Source organism: Temnothorax longispinosus, unplaced genomic scaffold (assembly GCF_030848805.1).
Source record: "Temnothorax longispinosus isolate EJ_2023e unplaced genomic scaffold, Tlon_JGU_v1 HiC_scaffold_19, whole genome shotgun sequence".
NCBI classification, from domain to species: domain Eukaryota; kingdom Metazoa; phylum Arthropoda; class Insecta; order Hymenoptera; family Formicidae; genus Temnothorax; species Temnothorax longispinosus.
In genome coordinates this window covers 441,839-456,889 of record NW_027270003.1, presented here as the reverse complement: position 1 = coordinate 456,889, position 15,051 = coordinate 441,839, and the positions used below count along the sequence as shown (strand labels likewise).

General features: G+C 35.4%; 1 long non-coding RNA gene across 1 annotated transcript; it reads left to right on the top strand.

The window, feature by feature from the left end:
* On the top strand, nucleotides 1–4,856 carry LOC139823806 (uncharacterized). The gene is made up of 6 exons (XR_011734881.1): nucleotides 1–373; nucleotides 1,612–1,728; nucleotides 1,806–1,988; nucleotides 2,072–2,200; nucleotides 2,410–3,040; nucleotides 4,264–4,856. It is a non-coding gene; the product is annotated as an uncharacterized lncRNA (long non-coding RNA).
* Nucleotides 4,857–15,051: the final 10,195 nt, after the last annotated feature.

Sequence of the window (15,051 nt, the reverse complement as noted above, 5' to 3'; positions counted from 1 at the left end):
GCAATCTCTAACATTTAAAAAAATAATTAAATTAATATGTTCTTCTCACACACAAAAAAGATTAGACTCTAAAAGGATTAATTAATATTTAATCTAAATATATCATAATAAAAATTATAATTGCAAAGTTTTCGGAAGTGGTAGACAAACCAGTTTATATTTATAATGCAAACTACCTCGAATTTTTATATTTCATTGTCAGTCATCAGAGAATTTTTTCTGCAGATATTTGAAGGCTGGCGGATAATGGATTTTTTCGTGATTGAGCGCATACACGATTCTCTATATTTAGATACTAACTTTTTGAACTCTGTTATATTGAGATTTTACTTTGGAGTATGGCAAACTTTTTGGTAATGAAGTTTTTAACAAGGTAAGATTATGCAATATAATTATAATTAAATTATTGCTTGGGAATGTTATATATAACATTAACATAATTATTTTTTAAGGTAATTATGAAGGAGAGAGACTTCCTTACCGATTTGGCTGAAACTTTACAATTTTGTGTATTTTGTGCGTAAAACATAAATTTGTAAGTTAAAACTGTCGCTCTCAATTTTTTAGGAAAGCGTTATTAAATACTGAAATTGATTGTTGCATGGTTAGGATGTCTGTTACATTCACATGATCATCCGTAATGATGTAAGAGTGGAGTTATAGTAATAGTGCAGTATAACAGCAACTTCTCATAATAGTCTGGCGCCTTACTTTAATTGTGTGCTATTATTTGACTTTGTATTTATATAGACTCTTAATATACCAATTATTTTCTGCTATAAAAAAAGCAGAAAATAATTGGTATATTGAAAAGTCTATATAAATACAAAGTATAATAAATACAAAGTCAAATAATAGCACACAATTAAAGTAAGGCGCCAGATTTTTATGAGATGTTGCTGTTATACTGCATTATACTATAATTTCATGCACTTTTACGTCACTACGCATGATCGTGTGCATCTACATTATGTTAGTATGACAGACATTCTAACCACACAGCTATCAATTTTAGTACATAATAATTTTTTTCCTAATTGAAAGCAACAATTTTAACTTACAGATTCACATGTTTTACTAAAATACATAAAATTGTGAAGTTTTAGCAAAATCAGTGAGGAAGCCCTTCTCCTTCATAATTACCTTTTTTAAATCACATTTAACTGCAATAATTAAATTATTATATTTAACAAATTAATAATTTTTAAAATATAAGTAATTTACCTGACCATTTATATTTATTATTAAAAAAATTAATAATTATTTTCCACTAATTATTAATTTTCAAATAAATAGTAATTTATTTTTGATAAATTATTAATTATTTTAATAATAAAGAATTTATTTCTATTAATTACCAATTTGCAAAAGAAATTAATTCATTTTCCCCTAAATACTAACTTTCACGAACTATAAATTTTTCTCTGACAAATTACCAATTTTTTAAGTAATCTATAATTCACTTTTATATAAATATTATTAACCTAAATATTTTTATGTAATTAGTAAGAGAGGGAGAGGGAGAGGGAAAGGGGGAGAGAGAGAGAGAAACTTTAATGTAATAAGATATATTCTTTATAACATAAAATAATACATGTAATATTTATACAGGGGAAAATAATCCTTAATCAAGGATTTGTTGGTCGTCCAATTTGTGATATACAAGTTTCGGCGAAGGAATTGAACTTAATAGTCAGAAGTTATGATCTGCAATCACTCTGCAGTGCAGTAAGTCATACGATACTCGTAATATTGGTATTATATTGTTCATCCGACCAAATAACTTAATTTTGACAAATATTTAGGTATTAAAGACGAAGGAACACGAATGTAAAGAGATCACGCCAGCGGAAACTCCATCGTTCTTCAATACAGCGGACAAAGTGCTAAATCTAATGCATGTGTCGTTAAAAGAAGCAAAATACATTATGACTATAGTGATGGATCTCAATATATTGCTCGCGCTTCAAATCACTTGTTTATAGCAGGTACATTTCATTATATTTCTCATTTCACTTATAAAATATAATAATGCAATTATAATTAAATTTTGCGAATTGAATGAATATAGGTAACATTTTATCAAGGACGCTATTAGGCGGAAGAGCGGAGAGAAACGAATATCTGTTGTTACATGCTTTTAATTTGAAAGATTACATAACGCTGGATAAGAAAATTGAAAAAAAGGGGCGAGGCGATGGTGAGATCTCAATATATTTTTATATATTGTCGTTATTACGAAATTATTATGTGTACTAGGTGTGCTAATGCTAGATAAGTACGTGACAGTGTGTGTGTGTGTGTGTGTGTGTGTGTGTGTGTGTGTGTGTGTGTGTGTGTGTGCGCGCGCGTGTGTGCGTGTCAGTGTGTGTGTGTGTGAGATCATCAATACATCATATAATATTATAGATTAATCGGAGGAAGCTGTTACCGGAGGAGATCTTTAAGAAGGAAGGTGTCTGTAAATTGCTGTCTTGTAAAAGTTGAAGAGAACGAGAAAGTGATCTGTAGCGCAATTCCGATTGTAGGCAAGTTAAAATATTAATTGATTCGAGTCCATTATATTGTGATAGACGTTGATTTTATATCTTAGTGTATGGAAATATTAATTATTCATGAAAGCAATAACAACAAAATAAATTTTGGTAAATTTTATGTTTGTATTCAGCAATCTCTAACATTTAAAAAAATAATTAAATTAATATGTTCTTCTCACACACAAAAAAGATTAGACTCTAAAAGGATTAATTAATATTTAATCTAAATATATCATAATAAAAATTATAATTGCAAAGTTTTCGGAAGTGGTAGACAAACCAGTTTATATTTATAATGCAAACTACCTCGAATTTTTATATTTCATTGTCAGTCATCAGAGAATTTTTTCTGCAGATATTTGAAGGCTGGCGGATAATGGATTTTTTCGTGATTGAGCGCATACACGATTCTCTATATTTAGATACTAACTTTTTGAACTCTGTTATATTGAGATTTTACTTTGGAGTATGGCAAACTTTTTGGTAATGAAGTTTTTAACAAGGTAAGATTATGCAATATAATTATAATTAAATTATTGTTTGGGAATATTATATATAACATTAACATAATTATTTTTTAAGGTAATTATAAAGGAGATAGACTTCCTTACCGATTTGGCTGAAACTTTATAATTTTGTGTATTTTGGTGCGTAAAACATAAATCTGTAAGTTAAAACTGTTGTTCTCAATTTTTTAGGAAAAGCGGTATTAAATACTGAAATTGATTGTTGCATGGTTAGGATGTTTGTTACATTCACATGATCATCCGTAATGATGTAAGAGTGGAGTTATAGTAATAGTGCAGTATAACAGCAACTTCTCATAATAGTCTGGCGCCTTACTTTAATTGTGTGCTATTATTTGACTTTGTATTTATATAAACTCTTAATATACCAATTATTTTCTGTTTTAAAGCAGAAAATAATTGGTATATTGAAAAGTCTATATAAATACAAAGTAAAATAAATATAAAGTTAAATAATAAACATAATTAAAGTAAGGCGCCAGTCTATTATAGGGCGGGTTGCCGTTATACTGTATTATTACTATAATTTCATGCACTTTTACGTCACTACCCATGATCATGTATGATACATCTACATTATGTTAGTATGATAGACATTCTAGCCACGCAGCTATCAATTTTAGTACTTAATAACTTTTTTCCTAATAAAAAGCGACAATTTTAACTTACTGATTCATGTTTTATTAAAATACATAAAATTGTGAAGTTTTAGCCAAATCAGTGAGGAAGCCCTTTTCCTTCATAATTACCTTTTTTAAATCACATTTAACTGCAATAATTAAATTATTATATTTAACAAATTAATAATTTTTAAAATATAAGTAATTTACCTGACCATTTATTTATTATTGAAAAAATTAATAATTATTTTCCACTAATTATTAATTTTCAAATAAATAGTAATTCATTTTTGATAAATTATTAATTATTTTAATAATAAAGAATTTATTTCTATTAATTACCAATTTGCAAAAGAAATTAATTCATTTTCCCCTAAATACAAACTTTCACGAACTATAAATTTTTCTCTGACAAATTACCAATTTTTTAAGTAATCTATAATTCACTTTTACCTAAATATTATTAATTTTTATGTAAATAGTAAGAGAGGGAGAGGGAGAGGGAAAGGGGGAGAGAGAGAGAAACTTTATCTTGAACAAGATTGTGCAAAGAGATGTGCAATGTTTGCCTTATTTTAGATATACCGATGAATTTAATGTTCGAGAAGATCTGATGGGACTAGCTATTGGTGCTCATGGTGCAAATATTCAATAAGCGCGAAAAGTTGATGGCATTACAAATATGGAGTTAGAAGAAATGCACATTTATGATATATGGAGAGGTAATAATAAAAATTATTATTGCTTGTATTATTTCGGAGAATATTGTTTTATAAAAGTTTACTGATCGTTTTTATCTAAAATGTATATACATATCCGTATATATGTTGCATTATATTGGGCTGGTATACAGATGGTATTATTAGATTTTTTTTCTCAATCACAGACGCATGAAGCTTAAACACACACTGTTCAGCTGTTGATGCTAGGATTCTGTATACAGAGACACGACACAATTCAGTTGTTTAAAATCTAGATTTATATATTAAATATTATAAAAAACATCTATTTTACGATTAAACTTTTCCGTTAGAAATAGTATATGCAATTAAATATTTTTTATTTTAATGAAATTAACGACAACTTTTGTTCTTAAATACATATACTAAGTTTTGAGGTAATTTTGTTTATTGTAATAAAAAGAATAGCACACACACACACACACACACACACACACACACACACACACACACACACACACACACACACACATATATATATATATAAAATTGTATGAATAATATATTATATAAAAAATATAAATTATAAAATAAAGAAAATAAGATTATATGATTTAAGAATTGTAAGTAAATTACTATTACTAATAAAATTGATGTGTTATCTGATAATTTATACTAAGAAACGATTTAAATTCAATTCATATATGTATACATACATGTATACTCATCGACAGGAATGCCTGGACACATATGCTTACGAAACACATATATATTATGTATAGATGTCAAATATCAAAATGTCCAGGTATTCCTGCTGGTCAGTGTACATACATGCAACATCGAATCAAAGTCAGTCTCACTTAAATTGTGAACTCCAAGACTTTATTTGTATTCTTCTCGGGACTTTAAGATTATTAAGGGGATGCTGGAGACGTCTGTTTTACCGATAAAACTACCATTCTTCTTCTACTTATGTAACGTCGTATTGATTTGACAAAATTAAAAATGCTTCTCCATAATTGCATTACATACATCAATGATTCAAGAAAACTTCGATTTTATATAGAAAACGAGAAAAAATTACGGAATTACAGATTTCCTTACTTACTTTTATCCTAATATGGTGTCTCGAGTTGCAGCGATTGCCATCAACTCATCACAAGATGTGCTTCATATAAGAAATATATCATTGATATGAACGTGGAAACGAGTTTCTTTGAACTGCACAACAAGAAAAATATCGATGAACCTTCAAAATCGAGATTAGAAGTCTAATATAAGAGTACAGTGTATATGACGATTCGTGCGTATGCGTGCGTGCAATGTAGGTGTTATCCTTGTCTATATCTATGCTAATACGGCTCTGTGATTGATTCATAATATCTTAAGATTGTATTTAAAACGGTCTTAAATATAAGAACCGATTATGAACACCGACCAAGGAATCCTCATTTCTCAAGGAAGGATTATGGGCGGTATTCACATTATCGAATCTTATATTTAAGATCGTCTTAAGTTTGGTGAAAGGCATTTTCTTGAGAGAAGTCAGTTTTATCTTTTTTTTTTAATTTCTGAGCAATTTTTAAAATTTTAATAGTTTCTTCTATTTTTTTTTAATAGATTCAATTTCTATGTGACATAACAATCACGTGTAAAATTTAATTCATGATAAAAAATTAAATATAATTTGTTTTTAACCGACTTTAGAAAGGAGGTTCTCAATTCGGCGAGCATGATGTATGTGGGTATGTCTACGATTTTTTCTGAAACTACTGGACGGATGCGGTTTTCACTGTCCTATAGAGCAATCCTTGCTCCGGAAAGTTTTAGTACATAAAATAATTAGAACATCAGGATACGGAGCAGTAAGAAAATATGCGTACTTAATAATTACAAGCAAATAATAAATTATTATTTTTGATTCGTATCAATTGGATAACGCACTAAAGAAGTATGAATTAAAAAAGAACTTTTTAAATAAAATTGACTTCAAAAAAGCTCTAAAAAGAATAAAAAAAATTAAAAAATAAAGAAGGAAGGAGAGCCAAGAGACAGAGAAAAGGAGAGAGAGAGGGAAAAGGAAGGGAGAAGAGCGATAGGAGAGCTCTTCTCTTTTTTTTTCTCCCTCTCTTTCTCCTTTCCTTTCCGAGAGAGTTTTTCTCTCTCCTCTTATCCTACCTTCTCTCTCTCTCTTTCTTCTACTCCTCTCCCCCCTTCCCTTTCCCCTTCTCCCATCTTCCCCACTTCTGTCCTCCCTTCTCTTCCTTTTCCGTTAAGATAAAAAAGAGAGAGAGAGAGAGAGAGAGAGAGAGAGTAGAGAGATGAGAGAGAGGTGGCTTGGGTGGGGGGTATGAATGTGTTGTGGTGTGTGTCAATCAATATGATTTTCGCTGGGGTAGAGAAAATGTATGCAGAGGGGTTAGGTGTTTTGGTATTTTCTTAATGTTTTTTAATGGGGACACTTATTATTGAGTTTTGTTTATTTTTTGTGTGTGTTTAGGTCACTGGTTATTACTACATGATTAGATTTTTGATTGTGTTGTAAGGTATACGTAACGTGGATTGTGAGTGTTAATTCAAATCAAATAAAGGACTAATATGGAGATAGATTATGTTGTGGATGTAGAATTTTTTTTTTTACAATTAAAAGATTGAAAAATTAGAGGTGGCTTCTGTGTAGTTGAATTTCAATATTATGTTTGTTGTGTGATTAAGTGTAATGGTAGTGGATGGGGTTAATGGGGTGACTGCTGGTGGGTTTGGTTCTTCTGGTTGTTTGACTATGTTTGTGTGAGTTGGGTAGCAGCGTGGGTTGGGGTGTAGTCGATTCGCGAGGATGAGGCGAAGAAATTAGGGCGGTATAGTGAGATTAGGTTTCTGGTAGCAGCAATAAGAGTGTAGCTTAGTTGTGGTGTGGTTTGGGGTAAGGAGAGGTGCTACTGGGTGCGTGGTCCGTGGTGACGATAAGCATATGGTGTTTAAGAAATTGGTATGAGAGTTTCGTAGTTATTCTGTGAGGTGATGACGGTGGTGATTGGGCAGAACGAGTGTATAGGTTGACCGTTTGTGGGTCGCTTATTTGTAGAAGTGTCTTGCGTAGTCGTGTTTGGTTTGTTTTGGGTTTGGGGGACTTTTGGGTATGGTTTTGTGTTGACTGGGATTTCTTGTGTGGGTTGCATTTTGTGGTGTGTATATTGTATGTTTTGGTTAGCGAAGTTGAGTATGAGACGGGTTCTTGGTGTTTTTGGGTGGACTTTTTGGCGGTTGTTTGTGAGGTTCTTGTTTAATGGTGTTTTTGTTGGGAAGGGATTGGGGGATAGTTTTGAAAAGGGTTGGTGGGGGGGTGTTTGTCGCGGTGGTACAGGTGTCAGAGTGGGGGTGTGGGGTAGGGACTTCGAAAGATAGCGAGCGGACTTGAACAACAAAGAAGAGTGACCCTCGTGGTGGGGGCAGCGATGTGATGTGGAATGGAGAAGGAAAGATGTTGACAGAACAGTGATTTCGGAGGGTTGTCAGTTGTTTAATAAAAAGGAAAGAAGTGATTAAGTAAGGAGTTGAGTTGTGAAGGATCCGAGCGCGAAAGTCGTTCAAAATGCAGATGATCAGTTTTTTATTACAAGATTCGTAATGCGGTTTGGCTAGCTGGCTCTGTGGATTTTCAGAAGAGAATGTGCTATGTAGTATATTTTCTGGATGTGTATGAGTACGATTATTATTTAAACCATATAGGAGAGGTTTTTTTGGTGGTTGTTTTTGTGTTTTTTGTTTTTTGTGTTGTTTGGTTTGGTTGGTTGGGATGTTGTTGTGTTGTTTTGTTTGTTTTGTGTTTTTTTTGGTTTGTTTTTTGTTTGTTGGTTTGTTGTGTTGTTTTGTTTGTTTTGTTTTTTGTTTTTTTGTTTTGTGTTGTGTTTTTGTTTTGTTTGTTTTTTGGTGTTTGTTGTTTTTTGTTTTGTTTGATTGGGGTTGGTTTTGTGTTTTGTTGGTTGTTTTTTTGGGTTGTTTTTTTGGGTGTGTTTTAGGGGGTGGGAAGAGGAGAGCAGGATAGAGCGTTTAAAAGGGGTAGGAAAATGGGAGTATCGCCAAGGGGAAAGACAGATGTTAGTGATAACGAGTAAAAATTATGGACGAAGATAACGGAAGAAGGTAAAAGAACAATGAGCAGTGGGTATAAAGCAAGTGAAGAGAGGAATGGATAATAGATTGAATTAGAAGATAAGCGATGTAGCGAATAGAGGTTGAATGGCAGAATGAAACTGGGAGACATCGTAAACTCACGTGTCGACTCCGTCGCTTTTCGCCGGCATTCTTTCGCTGGTCTCGACTCTTCTCCTGCTTTGCTGCCACTGCGCTGGCGTTCTCCTCCCTCGGCCTTCCCTTTGTCCTTCGTACCCCTCTCCCTCCCCTATCCTCTCCTCTCTCGTACACGGTCCTCTTCTCTCTCCCGTTGTGTAGAGAGTTATAAGAAGAGACCGCAGATACAATGTAATAGTGAACGGGTAATTGGATACAACCGCAGCTAAGGGAAACTTAATTTCAATCGAATACTATTTACTATTCTTAAGGCAAATGAATTATACTAATAAAAACTTTATACTGTCTACTATTAGAAACATAAAATATTGATTCTTTGTATTTAATAAAAAAAACTTAGAAACACTTGCATTTTTGCCATATATCAGAATAAGGGTGGGTTATATGACATTCATGGGTAAAATGTAAGCCTTATAAATAATTACAAACAATGTTTATAAATAAGGCAATAAAATATCATAATAAGTTATAAAATGTGTGTAAGAAGTTTATTAAAATGTAAGAATGATAAACAAATTATAAAACAAAAAAATTTTAAAAAGAAAATAAAAGAACGATAGGTGCATTAAAGATTATTGTTATACTATTTAAAAAGAGAAGGAAAAACACATAGGAGATTTCGAGTTTTACAAAGTATCCGTACTATGGCCTAAATCCCGCATGCTAACTTGCCGTATATCCTAAACACAGGAGGGATATACAAGATATTAAGTTAAACAAAAAATACAAGAGCTGTGCACTTGTATTTTGCTGTATTCCATCATTTGGAGGAGGGAAGGCGAAAGAAAGCAGTAGAGAAGCTATGGCTAGAGATGGGGAGGAGGGAGGAATAAAGGAGGTAAAAGAGATAGGAAGAAAGACGGAGAAAGAGAAGATGGTTTTAGTTAGGTTAAAAGATAGAGTAAGAAAAAGAGAGGTAATGCAGAAGAAGAATATTGAAAGGGAGGATGAAAAGAATAGAGAATGACATGACCTCGAAGGAAAGAATCAAAGAAAAATGCAATGGAGCCTGGAGAGAATAGCTCAGAAAGAGAGAAGGAATAGGAGGAGAGATTGGAGAGATAAAGTACGGAAAGATTTGGATAAAGGGGAGGTGGTGGAGTTGGAATGAGGAAAAAGAAGTCCTGATAGATGGAAGGGGAAATGAGAGAGAGGAGCAAAAAAAAAGGAGGGGGAGAAAGAAAAACAGAGAAGAAGGAAAAGAGTAGAAGAGAGGGAGACGGAAAAATGAAATGGAAAGGTAGTGAGGAGGGAGGAGAAACGATGGGAAGGGTGGGCGGAGAGAAGAGGGAAGAGAGGGAGAGTAGGGAGGAAGAGTGAGTGGTGAGGCTGAGGGGAAGGGGGAAAGAAGTCAGAGAGAGTAAAGTGTGGAAAGTAAAAAGGAGTGAAAAAGAGGAAAAAGAGGGTGAGGGGGAAGAAAGGAATGCAGGAGAAAGGAGGAGGGGAAGGAACAGGAAGGAAGCCTAAAGATAGGCTTTTGGAATGTAGCGGGAGTGAAGGGAAAACAGGAAGGGTTTGGGAAAGGATAAGAAAGTGGGATGTCGGGGGGTTGATGGAGACGTGGTTGAAACAGGAAAAATGGGAGAAGATTCAACTGTACAAGTTCTTATGTCATAATCTAATCTAAACTTATGTATTTTACATTAAAAATATGGATTTCATCTATTAATAATTTATTAGTAATTTATTTGTTTAATAATCCTACGGTATTATAAATATCTTATTTAATGTTATAAAAAGCTAAAAAAAGAAATATTAATCTTGCTCAAAAATATTTCAGAGATGTACTTGGTTTTATTGTGGTTTCTCTTTCATTATTAATTTTAATTTGTATTGTCAGATCGAAATTGATTTAAATTTAGATTGCGTAAATCAATAAATATTAATTAGATTTTATTTATACATATTGCATTTTTTGTAACTTAAAAAAATATGCATATTAGGAAAAATTGAAAAAATATATATACAATATGCTTATAATGGGCAATAAAATAAAATTATTATAAAAAATAATCATAACAATAAGAGATATAGGACCGTTACTATATATAATCAAATTAGAATAAAATGCTATACGGTCCAAGCTTAGATTTTTGACAGCCTAATATTAATTTGTGTGTGTATGTATACATATATGTTTCCAACTTATTTAACTGCGCACCGATTTTTTGTCGGATTTGAAACACAGCTGTTGTTGGAACATTAAAACCCTGGAACTCTCCGGAATTAAATCGATTTGATTTAATTACATTAATTAATTAAATTATCTAAAAATAATAATAATTTATTTAACGGAATGTGACGGGAAATGAGAGAAAAAAAGTGGACATACAAAAGGGAAGGTAAGATTGTACTAATAGATTATCTTTTAGTAAATAAATAGAAAAAATAGGCGAAATTATAGGGGTGGAAGAAATAAGAAGGATGGCGGTGGAAAACATTGAAAGTGTAAAGGCCTTCACACATAAAATTGCGTAAGGACGCGTAAAACATAAGCGTAAGAAAATCGACCAATCCCAATCAAGTATTGTGCTGTCCGTAATCCCAGGGGAAAATACTCGATTGGGATTGATCGATTTTCTTACGCTTACGTTTTACGTCCTTACGGCATATTATGTGTGAATGCCTTAAGGAGATTCTAAGTGGAAGGATAGAAAATGAGATAGTGAAGAGTTAGAAAGAACAGAAGAAGGAAAAGAAAAGGAGGGATAATGGAATAATAAATGTGGGACTTCCGTTTCCGATTGGTTAGATGTGAGACGACAGATTTTGTAAGCGAATAACGGAGTGCGAGTGTGAGAGGTAGAGCGAGAGAGAGTGTGTGGTAAGCGAGGGGCGAGCACAGTGTGGGAGAGGAGGGTTCAGAGAGAGAGAGCCCGTGGTGGCTGAAGAGAAACAGGAAGGTTGAGGTTAGAGAGACAGACGTAGAAGGGGAAGAGTATAGAGCGGGGGGTAAAGGGTAAAGAGCTAGGGAATTCTGGGAAGTTCGGGAATAACGCGGGGAAGCAATACGGCCATAGAATTGGGGAAAGAGAGACGCGGTAGTACGGGAAACATAGACGAGCTTTTCAAGAGGAAGAAAGATACAATGGAGAAGGAAGAAGGAGCGGTTGGGAAAGGGAGCGAGGACCTTTTCAAGAAAAGCAGGAAGATAGTGAGAACGCCACCAGGGGGGGAAGATATAGATATGAAAGGGTTGTTGAGAGAATTAGGATAAGAGCTGAGGGAGGGGTTAAGGGGAGTGAGAGAGGAATTAAGAGAGGTGGCGAAGGGGCAAAGGGAGGCAATGGTGGAAGAAGTTGAGAAAATAAGGAACCAACTAAAGGAGAGAGAGAAGAAATGAAGAAGGGAGAGAAAAGAGTTAAGAATAAAATAGAAGATTTGGAAGGAAAATTGGAGGGGATGCAAATGGAGTTAAAGGGAGGAGTTCGTGATAGAGGAAAAAATGCAGAAAAAAGCGGAGGAGGGAAAAGGGAGGGGGTAGGGAAAAGTCTGATTGGAAGGAGAGGGTGGAAAGGCTGGAAAGGAGGTGTAAAGTGAAGGAGAGAGGAGAAAGGAAGAGAAATATTTTGATAAAAGGAGTGAAAGAGGATACGGGAGGAATAAAGGAGGAAGTAGAGGAAGTAATGAAAAAGATAGGCTTAGAGGTTAAGATAGAGGAGATTAGAAAAATGGATGCGGGAAGGAGAGAGAAGGGAGGTATGGCAGTAGTAAGAGTAGGAAGTGAGGAAGAGAAATCAAGAATAATGAGAAATAAGTGGAAATTGGGAGACAAAAGTACTTAGAAGAAGATTTGACATGGGAAGAAAATGAAGGGTAATTCAAGTTGCATGGAAGGCAAAAGGAGAGGGTACGGATAGGGCAGGGAGAGGTATGGATAGAGGGGGAGTGGTGGGTGTGGGATAAGGTAAGAGATGTGCTTAGGGATAGTAGAGGGAGGTGTTGGGAAGCAGGGCAAGGGAAAGGGAAGGAAAGCAAAAGAGAGGAAGTGCAAAAGTAGGTTGAGTAGAAAAGAAAGAGGGAACGGGTGAATGAAAGAAGAGTAGAAAATGAGAAGGATAAGAGGGAGGAATTAGAGAGAAGATTTGGAGAGAAAGAGGTGGAGGAGGGAAAGAGAAGAGAGAGAGAGAGAGAGAGAGAGAGAGAGAGAGAGAAGGAGAATATATAAGGTGGCTTTTTGGAATGTGGCGGGATTAACAAATAAAGATAAAGAGTTTTGGAAGGGGCTGGAGGAATGGGATGTAATGGTGTTATGTGAGAAGTGGGTGGAAGGTAAGGGATGAGACAAGATAAAGGGCTGCCGAGAGGTTACGTGTGGGAAGTGCAGAAAGCAGGGAGGAAAAATCGGAAGGGAAGGGCGGTAGGAGGAATGATAGTAGGGGTAAAGGTAGAGGTCAAAATGGAAAAAGGAAGGACGAAAAAAGATAAAGAAGGGATGCTATCGATAAAGGTGAGGTTAGGGAAGAAGTGGTGGAACATAGTAGGAGTGTATATAAATAAGATATGGACAGGAAATTGGAAAACCTAAAGTAATGGGTGGAAGGAGATAGAGACGGGAGTGAGGGTGCTGATAGGAGGGATTTTAACGCAAGGATGGGGAAGGAGGGGGGATTCGTAGAGGGAGAGAAAGAGAGAGGAGAAGGGAAAAGAAGAACGAAAGATAGCAAGGTAAACGGGGAGGAAAGAAAGTTATGTAGGTTTTTGGAGGAGCATGAGTGGGCGATATTTAACGGAGGAATTAGAGAAGATGAGGAGGGAGAAAGGACGTATACAGGGAGGAGAGGGGAGTCGGAGATTGACTGCGTGTTGGGGAACAAGAGGACAAGGGAGAGGATAGAACGGGTAGTGGTGGAAGCGAAGGTCGACTCAGACCACCAGCCAGTGACGGCGTGGGTAGAAAGGGTGGAGGACGGTTTGGGTAAAAGGAAGGGGGGGAAGGGCGGAAGTGAGAGAGGAGATTGGTCGGAGGACGGCAGGAAAAAGTTTAAAGAGTTAGTGGGAGATAAGCAAATTCAGGAAGGGGAGTGGAAGGGGCTGAAAAAGAGGATAGGGAAGGTATTAAGGGAAGTGAATAGGAAGGGCAAAAAGGGCGGAGAAAGGGGCTGTTGGGGTGAAGAATGTAAGGAAGGGAAGAAAAAGGGCTCATGTTAAGGAAATAGAGAAGGAAAGGGAGGAAGAGTGTTATAGGGAGCAGTTATAGGGAGGAAAAAGGAGAAGAAAAGAAGAGAAGTGGAGAAATGGGAAAAGGAGGTAAAGGAGATTAGGACAGAGGGACAGATATGGAAGGTGGTAAACAGAGAGAGAAAGAGGAGAAGAAGATTGAACGAGGGAATTAGTATGCAGGAATGGGATAGGTATTTCAGAGATTTGTTGGGAGGAGTTGGAGGAGAAAGAGGAGAAGATAAGGAGAGAAGAGATGTGGGAAATGGTGGGAAAGCTTAGGGAGGGAAAAGCGATGGGAAGTTATGGAATTCCAAATGAGGTATGAAAGTTTGGAGGGGAGGTGGTGAAGGAATGGTTGTGGGAGGTATGTAATAAAGTGTGGAAAAAAGAGGGTTGACCGGAAGGTTGATGGGAGGGAATTATAGTGCCCATAAGAAAGAAGGGGAAGGGGGAGAAAGTCGGGGACTACAGAGGGGTGATGTTAGCACAAACGGCATACAAGGCGCTGCTGTTTTGGCGGAAAGGTTGAGGAAGGAGGTAGAAGAGAAGGGATTGCTTCCGTAGAGTCAGACAGGGTTTAGGAGAGGGATATAGGGACCACGGACAACATCTATGTATTAAATTACTTAATAAATAGGCAGGTAAATTAAAGAAGGGGAAGATGGTGGTGTTGTTCGTGGACTTGAAGGCAGCTTTTTTGACTCGGTGGACAGAAGGATTCTGGTGGAAGCGATGAGGAAAAGAGGAGTGAGGGAGGGCTTGGTGATGAGATGTAAGGAGCTGTTGAGGGATGCAGGGTAAGGGTGGGAGAGGAGCTGGAAGAGAGGTTTTGAACAGGAAGGGGAGTTAGACAGGGATGCCCGTTAAGCCCGATTTTGTTTACGTTGCTGTTGACGGACAAAGAAAGGTACCGAATAAAAAAATTAGAGTGTAATAAGTCTTATATGAGAAATAAAAAGAAAGAAAAAAAAATAAAATATGAGAGAGATAAGTACGTGAAGTAAGCGGAGAGGGAAGAGGAATGGGAGGTGGTGACGATTAGATATTAGTACAGTAGAGGAGAAAAAGGAATGAATTAACGGAGAGAAATATTGGAATGGGATAAATATTTTAGAATAAATATAACGGGAAATATATGGACATGGATGGCGCACGCGTTAGTGCAGTGCAGTGTAAGGAGTAGTTAAGTGTAAGGAAAAAAATGAGAGCCGAG